General features: G+C 40.0%; 1 protein-coding gene across 22 annotated transcripts in view; it reads right to left on the reverse strand.

The window, feature by feature from the left end:
- The window catches only part of MACF1 (microtubule actin crosslinking factor 1), a 356,335-nt gene that overhangs the window by 325,439 nt on the left and 14,292 nt on the right, over window positions 1-16,604 (reverse strand). The gene's annotated exons all lie outside the window — the stretch shown is intronic.

A 16,604-nucleotide genomic window follows, 5' to 3' on the forward strand; every position in this document is an offset into this window, starting at 1 on the left:
GGGGAACTAGCAGTAGAGAGCAATTAAGGAAGGGGGAACAATAATCCAAGAAGAACAGATAAGCTATTTAACGTTCTGGGGATGCCCAGAAATGACTATGGTCTGTTAATTTCTGATGGATGTAGTAGGAACAAGTTCACTGAAATGTTGCTATATTATGTAACTTTCTTGGGGTAAAGTAGGAACATGTTGGAAGTTAAGCAGTTATCTTAGGTTAGTTGTCTTTTTCTTACTCCCTTGTTATGGTCTCTTTGAAATGTTCTTTTATTGTATGTTTGTTTTCTTTTTAACTTTTTTTTTCATACAGTTGATTTAAAAAAGAAGGGAAAGTTAAAAAAAAAAAGAAAGAAAAAAGACAAACAAGGAAAAAAAAAAAAAAGATGTAGTGCCCCCTTGAGGAGCCTGTGGAGAATGCAGGGGTATTCGCCTACCCCACCTCCATGGTTGCTAGCATGACCACAGACATAGGGGACTGGTGGTTTGATGGGTTGAGCCCTCTACCATAAGTTTTACCCTTGGAAAGACGGTTGCTGCAAAGGAGAGGCTAGGCCTCCCTGTATTTGTGCCTAAGAGTCTCCTCCTGAATGCCTCTTTGTTGCTCAGATGTGGCCCTCTCTCTCTGGCTAAGCCAACTTGAAAGGTGAAATCACTGCCCTCCCCCCTACGTGGGATCAGACACCCAGGGAAGTGAATCTCCCTGGCAACGTGGAATATGACTCCCGGGGAGGAATGTAGAGCCGGCATCGTGGGATGGAGAACATCTTCTTGACCAAAAGGGGGATGTGAAAGGAAATGAAATAAGCTTCAGTGGCAGAGAGATTCCAAAACGAGCCGAGAGATCACTCTGGTGGGCACTCTTACGCACACTTTAGACAACCTTTTTTAGGTTCTAAAGAATTGGGGTAGCTGGTGGTGGATACCTGAAACTATTAAACTACAACCCAGAACCCATGAATCTCGAAGACAGTTGTATAAAAATGTAGCTTATGAGGGGTGACAGTGGGATTGGGAATGCCATAAGGACCAAACTCCACTTTGTCTAGTTTATGGATGGATGAGTAGAAAAATAGGGGAAGGAAACAAACAGACAAAGGTACCCAGTGTTCTTTTTTACTTCAATTGCTCTTTTTCACTCTAATTATTATTCTTGTTATTTTTGTGTGTGTGCTAATGAAGGTGTCAGGGATTGATTTAGGTGATGAATGTGCAACTATGTAATGGTACTGTAAACAATCGAAAGTACAATTTGTTTTGTATGACTGCGTGGTATGTGAATATATCTCAATAAAATGATGATAAAAAAAAAAAAAAAAAAGACCCCATCAATTGTAAGATGCACCAATATTTCACTTACTCTTCCCAATAGCCCCATTCTGCTATGAGTTTCCCTATTCTGCATATGAGAAACTGAGACACAGAGAGATTATACAACTTATCCAAGGTCACACAGCTAGTAAATGGCCCAGACAGGTGTCAATCCCAGGTCCAATGCCCCTTACACTTAACCACTTAATCAGCAACACAGGTGCATCTCAAACTGTAATGTGCACAGAAGCACCTGGAATCTTGCTAAAATGAAGACTGATTCAGCAGTGTGGGGTGGAGCCTAAGATGCTGTATTTCTAACAAGCTCCAGGTGCTGCAAATGCTGCTGGTTCTAGGACACACCAAGAGGTTAACTATTCTGCTTTCCCATTTCAACTCATCCTCCTGATCTCAGCAATCAGCTAATGAAAAGGAAAGAGGGACTACCTAATTGATCCTTAGTTTCTCGGCCACTTTCACTATTCCCTCCTTTCCCCTTCCTGGCCCTTCTCAGTTCAGTCCCCACTATTCTTTCTAATGTAGGCTACACAAGACTACCTGAGAAGAAGCTAACAGGGAATTCAAAATGAATGGCTGTGATGTCTAAGAGGACCTCTCTAATGAAAAAAAAGTGTTAACCTTATGCTTGGATGATTTGGGTTGATTGTTGCCAATTTAAAGTCCACATTCCCACTGCGACTCTAATTTGTGAACAAATGCTTCTGGAATAAAATGGAAACTAAGGGTTATTTACTCCCATCACTTCTCCAAAGATAATGGGTGTGACCTCACCCCACCCCCACCCTCAGGTCTCTGAGCAGCGCAGGTAATTATGATCTGCCTACTTACTACTGAAGAAGCAAGTTTCAACTGGGATCAGTCCTCTCCCTATCTGTCCTACATTTTAGGCATTGTTTTTTGTTTGTGCTCTTAAGAACACTACTAAATACACTCAGAAGGGATTGTACTGCAGAAGAGTGTGACATCATTAGCTTTCTGTAGTTGTTCTGAATTCCTGGATTAAAAAGGAAGCCTGAAATTTGAATTATATAACCTAAGTAGGGGTACATAGTACTACTCACAACACAGGAATGGTTTATGACTCAAGAGCTCCACACAACCAGAATTAAAAAAAAAGGACTGTACAGCACAGTGAATCCTATTGTAAATAATGGCCTGTAGTTAATAGTACAATTATAAAAACCTTCTTTCCTGAATTATAACAAATGTACCACACTAATGCAACAATGCAAGGTGTGAATAAAAGGGTGGTATATGGGAACTCTGTTTTATGCACGATTTTTCTGTAAACCTACAATCCTCAAATATTAAAAAAAAAAAAAGGTTCCTCTAGAACCAGTTAACAAGTAAAATAAATAAATAAATAAATAAATAAATAAATAAGCGAGTCCTACAGACTCCGCTTTATTACCACAATCCCACAGTTCACTGCTCCATGAGCTGTTTCAAGGGGAACAATTTCTGCAACTCTGCTTGAGTGGTTCAAATCAGACCACTTACAAAAGTAGTCTGACTTTAAAAGCTTGAAGCAACTCAAGCTACAAATTCAGCTATACAGTACCTTATGGAAAAGAGTGCCTATTGCCAAATGGAGATAATCAGACCTGGGTTCAAAACCCAGTTCAGTCGCTTCCTCACTATCTGACCTTCGGGAAGTTACTTAGTTTCCTTAATCCTCATTTTCCTCATCTGTAAAATTTACCAATTTCATAGGATGTCATTTATGATGATTAAATGAGATAAAGTGTCTGGCATTTAGTAAGGATTCAATACATATTAGCTTTGTCTTTTTTCTTTCTCCTACCTCTACCTATAGGGATATACAGTTAAGTACATAATGCACATCAGTACCAGATCATATAAAAGAACTGTGACTAAGTACAGTTTCATAAAAAAACATAACTCACCTGGTAGTCAGCAGATTTGGCTTTAGGCACTAACCAGTCATATGACCTTGAACAAGTACTGTGCCTTTCCATTTCTCAATTTCCTTATCAGGAACAAGAATGAGCTGAACTGATCATTTCTAGTCTATTCATCAACAAATATTTATTGAGCCCCTACTATATGCCAAATACTTCTTTTAGCACTCTTTTACTTCTAGCACTCTTGTACTAGAGATACAAGAGTTAAATAAAAATCTCTACTCTCAGGGAGTTTGCATTCTAATGGGGAGGAAGAATCAGACAATATTTACAAAATAAGTAAAGTATGTTAGATGAAAACAAGGAGTTCCAGGACTAAAGTAAAGTAGAATTGTAACATTCCAAAGAGGAGTAGTGAGTTTGGGAAATGGAGAGCAGAGAATCATGTAGTTCCAATATTCTGTGAGACAGGAATTAGAAAATGGTTTAAGGGGAATTTATTATATTCCGTACTTTATAATAACCCATCTGATAATAACATTTTCAGTCTTAGATTATGTATTTAGTATACACAAAGCACTCAGCACAGAAGTGTCTCATACAGAATCTTATATGAAAAGCTAGCAGGATATTCAGATTGGAGAGAGAAAAATCTGAAAGGAACATCAGAACACTAGGTTCAGTTTCCTGTCTTTAGCAAATGAAGAATTAAACCATCCATGACAGTTGCTGTATTTTCTTCTTGAAATTCTTTAAGAACAAAAAGTTACATACAATTCAAACAATCTATTATTATTACCATTAAGTGCACTGGAATTTTTCTTACTATTACCTAATACTATAACCTTTTATTTAGACATGATTTCATTCAGTGAACATTTATAACCAATCTGTGTGCACCTATACATGCTAGGCACTGTGCAACGGAGCAGAGAGCTTAGAGTGTGGAGAGACAACCATGTAAACAACCAAACCACAATACTCTGTAATTTGCATTATCAGAAATATATATACCCTACAGAGGTAGCATAGAGGGAAAAGATTAACCATATGGGAGAGAGGGTCAGGAAAGACTTCCCAACAGTAACAATGCATGAACTAGGTTTGATTGAGTGAACTGGAATTTGCTAGCAAGTGAGGTTAACAGATGAAGAAGAAATTCCAGGCAGAGGGAAAAGAGGGAAAAAAAATCACAAAGACATTCTCCAGCCTGGCATGCTCAGGAAGCTGAACACGGCTTTGTTCTGATAAAGAGAAAAATACAAGGAAAATGAGTACACAGAAGCAATGAGGAACTAAACCATCAAAAACTTTTTTGTTGTATGCTTGGGATTTATCCTATAGGCAATGGCAACCACTAAAGGGTTTTAATCAGGGAACATACATGATTAGTTTTGCAATTGTGAAAACTTTTTTCTGGTAGAAGCATGAAGGAAAGCATGATGGGGAAGGCAGAGTGAAGTCAAACCAGTTAAGAGCAATCACAGCAATCCAAGTAAGAAATAATAAGGCCCTGAACTCAGGTATTAGCAGTTGGGATATAGGAGATGACAGATGGAGAGAGATTTAGGAGATGGAATCAACAGGACTTGGTGAAAGAGTGGCGGCCTGTGCATGATGAGGGAAAAAGTGGAGAAAGCATGAAGTTCAGGTTTCTGGCTTGAACAACTGATGGACAATGACAGCATCCCTGGGACGATGAACACAGGAGAAGAAGCAGGTTGGGGAGCAGGGAGGGGATAATGAGTCCCATTTTGAACATATTGATTTTGAGATGTCTGTGGAACAACCATGTGAAAAAACCCAGTGTGAAGAGTGCTGGAAGTTGTGGGAAATACAAAAAAATAATAGCCACCGTCATTTGCAAAGTGCATCATTATCTCATTTGATACAACCTGGACCTGCAGAGATCACAATTAGGTTGGGAAGTTGAGAAAAATATACATAGAAATTAAGTAACAAAAAACATAGTAAGAAATGCTATAAGGCAGTTTTGACTTACGATAAATTGCAAGAAAGACATTTGTTATACTTAAAGACCAAAATCAAACCACCACTCAGCTTCCCAATCTTTGGAACTTTTGTTTATTTAACTTTCCATATCATCACAACTTATTTGCTGAAAGGATTACACATTTTTATAAGTCAGAAAATCAAGAAAAGGAGGGTGAGAAAAAGAATACAAGGTTTTTGGCTCTGTTCTTAGACAACATGCAAAGGCAGGGGGAAGCAGCTAATGACCACAACAGATACTATTTTCTGCCTATATTGAGTCCCTTAATATTGCCCCTAGACCTATCGTTTCTTACTAATATACTACCTGTGCTACAGTTACATCAGAAACTGGCTCTTATCCCTTCTCATTTGCATATTCATAACAAGACCTAGACCATGCCTTCCACTGCCTCACCCCTTTCCAGGAACCTCCCACAGGATGATCAGAGAAAGGAGGCCTGATAGGAATCCAATGCTCCCTATCTTTCTCTCTCACAGGGAGGGTGGAAGGAAATTTCAGCCCTGACAGTTCCCCACTGTTCCTAATAAAAGCAGTATTACAGGAATACTGTTACTATACTCATTAACAATAACAATAAAAGCAATGAACCAGTCCTCTGAGAGATGTGAGGATCTCAAAGCACCCCAACTAAACTAGTCTAGTCCCTGTTTTCCATTTGTGAAAGAGGCTGAACAGGTCCTACATTCTTGCCCACTGGAGGCACCCCAGACCAAGCCAGCCAGCTTCTTCCAACTCAACACTGACCCCAAGCTCAGGCTGTGGCTTAGCCCTAGCTGCTTTCAGTATGTGGTGCTTGGGAGCACATGTGTTTGCAGTAGGTCTGGGGTGAATTTTCTCATGTTACAAAGATAATTGTACCCAGTGGGCCCAAGCTTTCCAGGGGCTCTCCCTGCTGGAAACTAGAGCCTACCACTTGGACCACAGGTCAAGGGAGAATGAAGGCTCCATTAGGTTCCCAGTTCTGGCTGTATGGGAAGATAACATGGCAATAAGGTCCTGCATGACTGGAAAAGACATTAGAAACTGCCTGGCACCAAAGGGTCATTGGATGGCACTTCTGCTGTCATCCTAGTTGGAACAGAAGATGAACATGCCTCTGTCAGTCCTCTTTCCCTCTGGACTAAATTTCTTTTTAGCATATCCTCTACTGTGGAAATGACAGGTAAATGAGGAGTGACCATCCACTATTTGTTCAACTGTTTACAAACTGTTTGCTGCCTTTTGTCATCGGTAATGTCTATTGTATACTGTGAACTCCAGAGAGTTTATGAACTCTATTTATTCAGTATTGGGCTGGTTTGGATATATTACATTCCCCAGAAAAAGCCATATTCTTTAATGCAATCTTGTGGGAGCAGACTGATTAATCTTTTTGATTAGGGTGTGACCTCTCGATTGAATGTTTCCATAGAGATTTGACCCAGCCCATTCAAGGTAGGTCTGGATTAGTTCACTGGACTACTTAAAAGAGAGCTCCAGGCCCAGACGCCTGCTGATGCTTAGAGATGCTTAGAGAGAATGACGTTTGGAGATGCTAAGCTAAAGACACACAGGAGCTAAGAGAGGACAAAACGCCCCAAGAGCAGCTGAGAGAGACATTTTGGAGATGGCCATTGAAAACAGATGCTTAGAGACATTTGGAGATGCTAGCCCAGAGTTTTCTCCATAGAAGCTAAGAGAGGACCCTGACACTTAGAGTACAGTTGCTGAAGAAGCTAAGAGAGACAAGCCCAGAGACATTTTGGAAAAAGCCATTTTGAAACCAGAACCCTGGAGCAGACACCAGCCACGTGCCTTCCCAGCCAACAGAGGTTTTCCAGATGCCGTCGGCCATTCTTCAGTGAAGGTATCTTCTTGTTGATGCCTTAATTCGGACACTTTTATGGACTTAGAACTGTAAATTTGTAACCTAATAAACCCCCTTTATAAAAGCCAATCCATTTCTGGTATTTTGCAAAACAGCAGCATTAGCAAAACGGAACTAGTATTATATACTATACTACATTCAAAGAGGCATTTTGCTGATGGAGACGACAAGGATATAATGGGGGTCCATATATGCAAAGTCGCATCCCTTGGAGCAGACCATCCACTGCAATGTGTGAACCACACACATGAGGCACACACAGATATACATATACCTCCTGCAGGATGCAGAGAGAAATTGTACCAGATAAGGCAAAGCAGAAACTGAAACAAGATCAAAGAGTCTCCCAATTAGTGGAGACACACCTACCACTCCCCGGAGTGACTCATGTCAAGTTTATCCAATCTAGAGTCCAAATTTATAAAACTAGGAGCAGAAAACAAGCCATATTGTGGGGAATATGCCAGTTAACAAGCAAAGGACACAGAATGTACCAAAAGAGGTAAGACCTAAGACAATTCTGAACTGGGACTAATTCATTAGGAAATATCCTCTACACTAGACTAAAGGGGAAAAAACAAGTAAGTGGAGGACAAAGTAAAGGGTAACTAATACTCTTGTTTAGATATAGAGGTCAGATAAATTCTGAAGGACACTATGCTTTCTGAAAGGTAGTGATTATATTGAACTTGTGAAGATAAGGCAGGGAGGGCTCTGATTCATGAGAACAAATCCATCACCTTAGCTGCTCATCTGTCAAAATAAACAAGGGGACTGCATCTTCCACAATAGCAACTCTGTCTAGTCTTGCAAAGTACCTGGGTCTTCACAAGCCTAGTCCAAACAGAATGGTGTATACTAGTCCTGCAATTTCATGGAAAGCAAAGACCACAAATGTTTCTAGCTCCACTACACAAGGGAGAGTCGTGATGCTTGCCTATGAGATTTATGCCCAAGACAGGCTTGAACTTCATGCTTTAATCTCTCATATGGTACAATAAACAAACAAACAAAACTCCCTCAACCCTACACCCCCCTCTATATAATGCCTTCCTCCTCTCCATTCCCTCAGAGTCCAGGTTTCAAAACTCACTGACTACTTCTTCACTTCCCATATATATTCCTCAACCCACCACTTTCTGGAATACACTTCCTAAAACTCCACTGAAAATGTTTCAGAGATTGAAAATGTTCCAGGAAAGTGACCTTTAAATAGCTAATCTATGGACATCTTTAGTCTTTATCTTGCTTGACCTCTGCAGAATCTAACAGTGTTTGGCACACCTTCCTTGTTTCTCCTGCCTCTCTGGCCACTCCCTTTCTATGGACAGTTTCCTTCAGGGGATCCTCTCCCTTTACTCCTGAAACCACCACCACCACCACCCCCTTGTAATTCTCCAGACTGTTTGTCTCAGTCCTCTTCTCACTCTACATATACTTCCTAAGAAATCTCCTTCTTCACTCCTGTGGCTTTGATTCAATATGCTGATGACTGCCTCCTCTATAGCTCTCTTGAGGCAAGAGACTCACAAATAAATACACATAACTATACAACCAACTACCTACTGGACATCTCTAAACAGCATCCCACAGAAACCTCAACTTCAATGCAACCAAAACTGAACTCAGCATCTTCTCTGGCACCATCTCTGCCATCACTTCACCACTTCCTCTCATACTCCCTATATTTTGGTTAATAATATCCCCTACCGACACAGATACCCCATGCCAATACCTACAAGTCACGGTAAGGATCTTCCTTTTCCCCTCATACACCACATCTAATTATCACCAAAACCCTTAACAATTCTTGATTTGCCCACTGCTACGTCATTACTTCCTCAAAGTTAGTTTAAGCGGTAATCACTCCCTGCTAAATCATCAGTCTTGCTCCACTCCAATATTTCCTTGCACTGCTGCCAGAAAGGGAGTATTTCTAAAAAGGAAATCTGATCATAGTCTAACTTCTTATATCAAATCTCCAAAAGCCTTTAGGATAACGCCCAAACTCTATACCATATGACACAACAGGCCAGTCAACATTTTAGTCCTGCCCAATTTCCTACCTCATCTCATTTCTCCTTCCCTCACACTCTATGCAGCAACCTTACTAACATCCTGTTATCTTTCCTCAGGTCTCTCGTTCATATGTCCTTTCCCCTTCAACTCTTTGTTCATTCTCTCCTGAGTCCTTGAGGTGACAGCTCAGCTTCCATTTCCTCTTGGATACCTTCCCTGACCCTTTCCAACCATGGCTGCACTGGGTACTCCTCTTCATTACCATAGCACCAGCATTTACCTATATGATAGCACTGGATGGTAACTGTTCATTTATCAATGTTTTCCCAAATAAACTGTAAGATCATAGAGCTTCAAGGTCAAATATCTTTGTTTCCCCAGCATTTAGCCTACTGTCTGGTGCAAAGCAGACATTCAATAAATTTTTATTAATTTAATGAATGAATCGATCCTCCCAAGGAGCCCTATGACACCCTGGGAGATTAGCAAATCAAGATACAGTTGTGGTTTTAGGTGGATTTTAAGGGGATTTCTTATGCAATTCTTGGCATGTATTCCTGGAAGCATACAATGTAGTTTGTCCAGGGAACAGGTAGAATGGGGGTCCTGGGGCACTCGGGGTTGCTAATTTAAATGAGAAGTAAAAGCTACAAAACACAACCTTTTGTCGCAGGTTCAACTGTACAGCCCTATCAACAATTCAGACCAGAGTAAATTCTTTAAGAAAAGATTTTATACAAAAAGAAAAAGGACTTTATTTTGGAAAAGCCTAAGAAAGGTAGTTAATTCTTTTTCAAGGCAAAATCTTCTAGAAAAGAATCAGCAATTTTAGTTTCTAAACTTAAGTCCCTGAACCTGCCCAAAAAGTCTCTCACATATATTCCTTCCCTTCTTTGACAACCGTCTCTTAATCCAACCTCATAACTCAATTACAACAGCAGACTCCTAAGGAGTAGACCTCCACTCTCATCCATCATTTACACAACTGCATTAACCCTGCCCACTGTATAAAACTCAGGTTCCTCATTTTGATTCAGGATGGTCTGCTTGCAAGTATTAGTATCTGCCTGCAAGTAGTAGAGTGCAGTGTACACAGTGAGCTTATTAACTGTTGTTGATTGACAAAAAAAAAAAAAAAATCACTTTCTATATGTCTCAATCTAACATGCTCCTACAGGTTGAAAACCATCTGAAATGCAAAAAGACACTTCAAGCAAGCTCATTCTTTTCAACACAAAGGAACTGTGTTTACCTTTTATGAACAAAAATCACTATAGAAATTCACTGTGGTAAAAGTTGGAATCCAGCAGCACAGTTGGCAAAGCTCTTGCCCAAAAGAAAGATGCTAAATGACCAATTAACTAACTTGTCCTTGGCCACAACCCAGACCATCACTAATAATCGGTACACCCCTGATGACTGACATATGGTCATGGAGAAGAAAAAAAGGGTTGAACACAAAGAGAAAATTGAATACTTGTGCCCACTGGGAGCAGACTTATACAAGTTTAGGCAGCTACAGCAAACTGAGGGTACCATGTCCCAGGCTGCCCAAAAAGAGCCTATCCTTGAGAGTTCTACTCTCTCCTAGTCAGAGCATGTCTATCTGTCAGCTTGCCTGCCTCTCCACTCCTGACCCCTATACACACACACACCAACACAACTAAGGAAGGCATATTATCTAAAGCTCTTTTGCTTTCCTATACACACACACACCAACACAACTAAGGAAGGCATATTATCTAAAGCTCTTTTGCTTTCCTATATTTTTATAATTTTCTACATTAAACACATGACTTTTGTAATATGAATGAAAATTATTTTTAAATATAACTTGAAAGTACTTATATGATTGACACTTCTCTTGAGAGAAATTCCCTGCCAATCAACCACATATAAAAGAACTATAAAAAGTCCCTATGCTGTAAGAACATAAAACCTCATTAGGAATAGTAGCACAACATTGTGATTGTAATTAATGCCATCTGAAAGTAGTTAAAATGGGAAATTTTATGTTGTATATGTTACCATAATTTTAAAAAAATCAAATAATGTTTGAAAAATTTACAAAGACCAATAGTCCCAAACCTCTCATTTAAAAAAGGTTCTATTTTATCTATTTATTTATTTTAAAGCTTCCAAAAAAGCAAAAATAACATTTCTCATCTCCTCACATTGATAAGAGATGTAATGAATTCAGTTTAAAGTATAAGAAAATAAAAATTAAAAACCTCACTAGGGAAACAATCCAACAGACATGAGACAGTAGAAGAATAATACAAAACTGTTTGTACTTAAGAGACTAATTGTGAGGGAGACGTAATTATAAGAGGTCAGAGAAAGAAGAGATCATTGATAGAGTAACAGGAGAAATTTTCATGAAGGACACAGGTCTCAAGCTTAGCTTTAACAAAAAAAAAACAAACAAAAAAAAAACCAGATAAGATTTAAATAATCAGAGAGAAAGGGAGAGGGCATTCCAGGAAGAGAGGACATAAACAAAGACATGTATGACAATGTAGCAAGAAGGATCACTAACACCAGCCCAAATGGAGCTGAGTTGGAGAAAACAGCTGATATAGTTGGGTTTACATAGCAAGTGAAATTATGGAAGGCCCTAAAAGCTGGAGACAAAAAACCAGAGATCCACTGTAATCTATTCCAGGAATGAGAAGCTCTGGAAAGAAAAATATTTTATTAAAAGTAAACAAAAAAAGGTAGAATAAACGTTCTTAGATACTACAAGCCAATCCAAAGGGTCTGACAGGGCTCCTCCAGTCCAGTAAATTAGTAAATGTCCCTGGTAGAAGCAAGACTACAGAGGCTTCAACTCCAATTAAAAACATGAACAGCAGCACACCATACCATGGTTCAACACATAATTACCAGAAGCTCAAAGGACCAATCTTATATAGTGAAGGAAGCAACACCTGCATGTTTTCAAGAACATCAAGACACTATATGTTCACTTATGACTTTTGATCTTGGGATGTTTCTGTTCCCAGAGATACAAACTTTTAAGTATTGTTTCCATCATGATTTCTAAAACCTGGATTGGTATTGAGAAGTACCAGGATAACAGGCCTCAGCTGATGCATTTCCCTGGCTTGCACTGTGTCACCTGCCAAGCAAGCCCCAAAACGGAAGCAGCAGCTCCCACAAGCACTCTTAGCACATGCACATACTTTATTACTTCAACAGCATGAACTTGGCCAAAGCTTGTGATTTCCCAGCAGATGGACTTGACTCACTTTCTGAATTAACAGTGTCCATATCCAAAAGCAGTAATTACTCTATTGTTCTGTCTATACGCTATCCACTCTACAGGAAGATAACTATGAAAATATTAATTTGAAATTATATAAACTATCCACACCAACTCTAGCACGTTGTTCAAAAAGGAATTTAAAACCCGAATCCACATTCAACCAAGAGGTTGCTTCAGAGCTTCACTTAGGGTAAACAATCCCAAATCCTCAGCCTGTATGTTCCAGTGTACTGATAAAACTTTGTCACTTTGAACTACATTGCTTTTGTGCAAAAATGTCAAAAGGATACCCCTCCCACATAAAAGGAAGAAATTCTCCACAGTTCAGAGATCTAGAAATATAGACACACAAACTATGTGTCTGTGTGACTATGTTCAGAGACTAAAAACCAGTAACAATAACGTGACTAAAACACAATGATACTAACAAAGCATTTTCACAATAATCTCATTTAACCTAAGTCACTGCTCTAATTTTAAATTTTCGTCCTATGGTACAATGTGAAACTCTCATCTAGAAATCAGGAACCTGGATCTTGAACAATAATTTAAGTCTTTATACCTAAATTTATTCATCTGTATACTGCCTTCCTTACAGGATATTATAAAAATCAAACAAGATAATATATCTGGCACTGCTTTGCAAAATATAAACTTTTTCTAAACAGTAATGACCTAACACATGCCAACAGCTCAATTATATTCTCATGAATTCCAAGAAGCTAGTATTATTATCCCCATCTTAATGGATGAGAAACCCAAAGATCAGAGAGGTAAGCAACGTCTCCAAGGTCACACAGCAGAAGTTAATCAGCAAAACTAGGATTGGAGCCCAAAGCCTGGTCTCCTTCTATTATACCACCGTGCCTGGCTAGTTTTGTTACATAATATGCAGTCCCTTTGCTCCTAATTCTCTGTTCAGTAAGTTTTGTAGGTTCTTTTCTGTGATATGATAAACAAAAATCAATCCTAACTAATTTCACGTAACCCTTGGCACAGAGTAAGAACTTTGAAGTTTATAAGTACCAGATAGTTGATGTTACCAATGTTGAAATGTGAATGTTCTGTTTTATCCCTAGTCCACCCTAGCATATAGACTTTAGTCTTCAGGGCTTTGTGAAAACAGAAAGTCTAATTCTGCCTGAACCAAGTTATATATTACCCTTTCTGCTTAGGCAACCACCATGAACCCAGATCGTATTTGTTTTTAAACCTCCTCTCTAAAAATCTAAAACTATGCCCAAATGTGGCCTGCTTCTTCCGTAGAGTTTGCCTCTATCCTAGGGGAGGAATCAGATCCTGGTTCTCCTACCTCTCCAAATGTTTCTTCTCAGTTTCCTTTGGTGTTCATAAGGACCTAAATTCACAGAGAGGAAAACTTTGTGACTGGCTCCTGTTATCATCTAGATGAAATATCCCTTTCTTTGTTTCCATGTGTACAAGAAACCATCTGATAACTCAACTTCATAAACACTTTGATATAGGTAGGAAGATGCCTTGGATAGCAAAGTATTCCAATCACTGGCCAGGTATGTCCCCTATTGTGAATTAATAAACTCTGCATACTAGTTGCTTTTTTTAAACTTCTATGATGCTCCCTTTATTCCCTTTATTTATGAAATAAAGCCATAAAGGAACCCTTAGGAGCTAGACTCAAGCTCCTTTACAGTATCTACTCCCACCTACACTCTAGCCCTTTAGTAATACCCAACTACTCACATTCCTCAAACCCCTCCATTAACTTTTACACCTCCATGCCTTTGCTCATGCTATTTATTCACTCTGCCCTCTCTCTATCCTATACTCCTCCACCTGGCAAAATTTCATCCATTCCTAAAGGCCCACTCAAGTGTCACCTCCTTTGTCAAATCCCCCAAAGAGCTTCAGATGGAGATGGTCATCCTTCCTCTTGTTTCCACAGTACTTTATACAGACCTCTGTTCTAATGCTTATCACAGCATCTCAATTACTTGTTTGCATGTATCTTTCCCTCACTAGATGCGAGACCAAGGGCAGGAACCAGATCTCATTCATAATCCTGGCATCTCCAATGTCTATTACTATATCACCTCCAGTAGAGACTTAATTGTTTGTTGCAGGATTGTAGGAATGAAGACTATATACTACAGCATTGTCAGTTGTTGCCACCCAGATAATCTAATGTCTACTTTTAACTGGCCAGCTATCCAAGAGCATTTGGGATATTTGGGAAATGAAGGAAAGCTTTTTTAATGTCCGTGCCAAATCATCTAATCCTGCCATGACCACGCACTATCAACACATAGGGAAATGGTTGCCAGGCACAGTTCTGGAAAATCCATGTTTGACAACCACTCCTAACACAGCTGCTCCCCGCACATTGCAAATGCATCACTTCTCAACTTCGCCCCTTCAGGGGGGGCAGTTTATGCTGTTGAAAACTTCAGTTCTCCTCTGAATACAAAATCCCATTCTCATTTGTAGAAGGAGGTAACCAAACAACAGCAGCAGAGAGAAAGATCCAAGAAATCTGGTGGCCAACCAATGAGGATCTCAAACCCGATCATCATCAAATCTGTTTCCCCATCTCTCTCCCACAACTAATTCCTGGCATTAACCTCACAAACTACCTCCCCTGGTTGAACTATTGATTCTAGCTTACTCCTTTGCTCAGGCGAACAATCTCTCCTATTAAGGGAATTGAGGGATTTCTAAGCCTAGAAAATGCAGGAACTCCATAGAGCAAAGTAACAAAAGGCCCAAACACTAAGCCACTCTGACTTCCCAGTGAGAATGGTGCAGTAGGGGGTGGGGAATCCTTGGGCACCTATCACAGAGCAGACAGCACAAGCACCTCATAAAGATCAAGTTAATTTACTTTGGCCAACAATTTTTTACTCATTCCTCCCCTCAAGAAAGAGACCTGTGTCTAGGAAGGATCAAATTCCTATACACTTGATCAAAGTCTTTCAAAGGAAAGCCAAACTGAACGAGACAGCTAAAAGAACTGAACACAAGAAGAACAAACCCTACTTCCCCCTTTTACCCCAGTTTCATTTGCTAGGAGTCCAACTTCTTCCAGCTGCAGGTCACCAGCAATATGATCCAATAAGGTACTGAGATTTCTTCACTTATTTTTGTTTTAGTGCTGGTGGTTTATAGGTGTTACAGCCCAAGACAGCCCCAGATTATCCTCCCCTGTAGAGTGCAGTGTTGCTCAAAAGCATGCAAAAGAAACTTAATGGAACTATTCACTTAGCAGCATTTTTTTTCAATGAAGTTCAGCAGCACAATCTAACCTCTTTGTGTTCTGAAATGAACCACCTTTCTTGAAAGAAAGACCAAAAAGAATTTACAGAAAACTTACTGCAGACAGGAAAAGTTGTACAGCTTACAGGATCTGATGCAGAAGGAAACAAGCAGAACTAGCAGGTCCATGGTCCATTTTAGCATTTCATATCTCCCTCTCCCTCTCCCTCTCTCTCTCTCTCTCTCTCTCTCTCTCTCTCTCTCTCTCTCTTCCTCCTGCTGCATTCCCAAGCAGAGTTCAAATGCCACAAGAAAAAGAAGCATTTTACAACTTCTTCATTACTTTCCCTTCACTGGGTAGGTGTCGTAAACAAGTGTGCTGGACTCAATCATAAAGGCTGAAGTTTCCTCTCCTTCAGATGAAAAGAAACTAAAGTCCCAGTCACAAGGGCCTGAGCTGAATAAAATAGGAGAAAGTGCTGCCTATGTAGTTTCTGGGAAAATCTCCATGTCTGTGGAAAGTACAACTGCCATACAAAGCAAATTCCCAGAACTGGATGTTAAAGATCCAAGCAGGGGCCTCCCAAGGCCAGCATCCCTGGCTTCCACTTAAGGGGCACCTAGAGCAGTTAGAGAACTGCAGTCCAAGACCCTCTAGCCTGCCAAAACTTTTTCTGTATACACCCCAAGCTTTAAATTAGGCATTAGCTAGCAGAACTCCTTAGCAAGAGAGCCTCCAGGGGCTGAAATCCCCACTTCAAGACAAATCTTTATTTTTGAGTTAAAAAAAAAAAAAAAAGAACTAGACCCCTGCCTCAGTGAGGCTCAAGTCTAAAGAGGGGTGAGGCTGGGGGCGGGGGGAGGGGGGACCCCTCTCACCAAAAACTGCACACCCACTGACAAGAGCAGATGCCTCACCCGCTGCCCACCCGACCCCCCCACCCCCCAAAAAAACCAAGGTGGTTCGCAATCTCGGCTTCCACGCGACTGATCTGAGGCTGAGGGAACAAAAGG

Source organism: Choloepus didactylus, chromosome 2 (assembly GCF_015220235.1).
Source record: "Choloepus didactylus isolate mChoDid1 chromosome 2, mChoDid1.pri, whole genome shotgun sequence".
Lineage (NCBI taxonomy): Eukaryota > Metazoa > Chordata > Mammalia > Pilosa > Megalonychidae > Choloepus > Choloepus didactylus.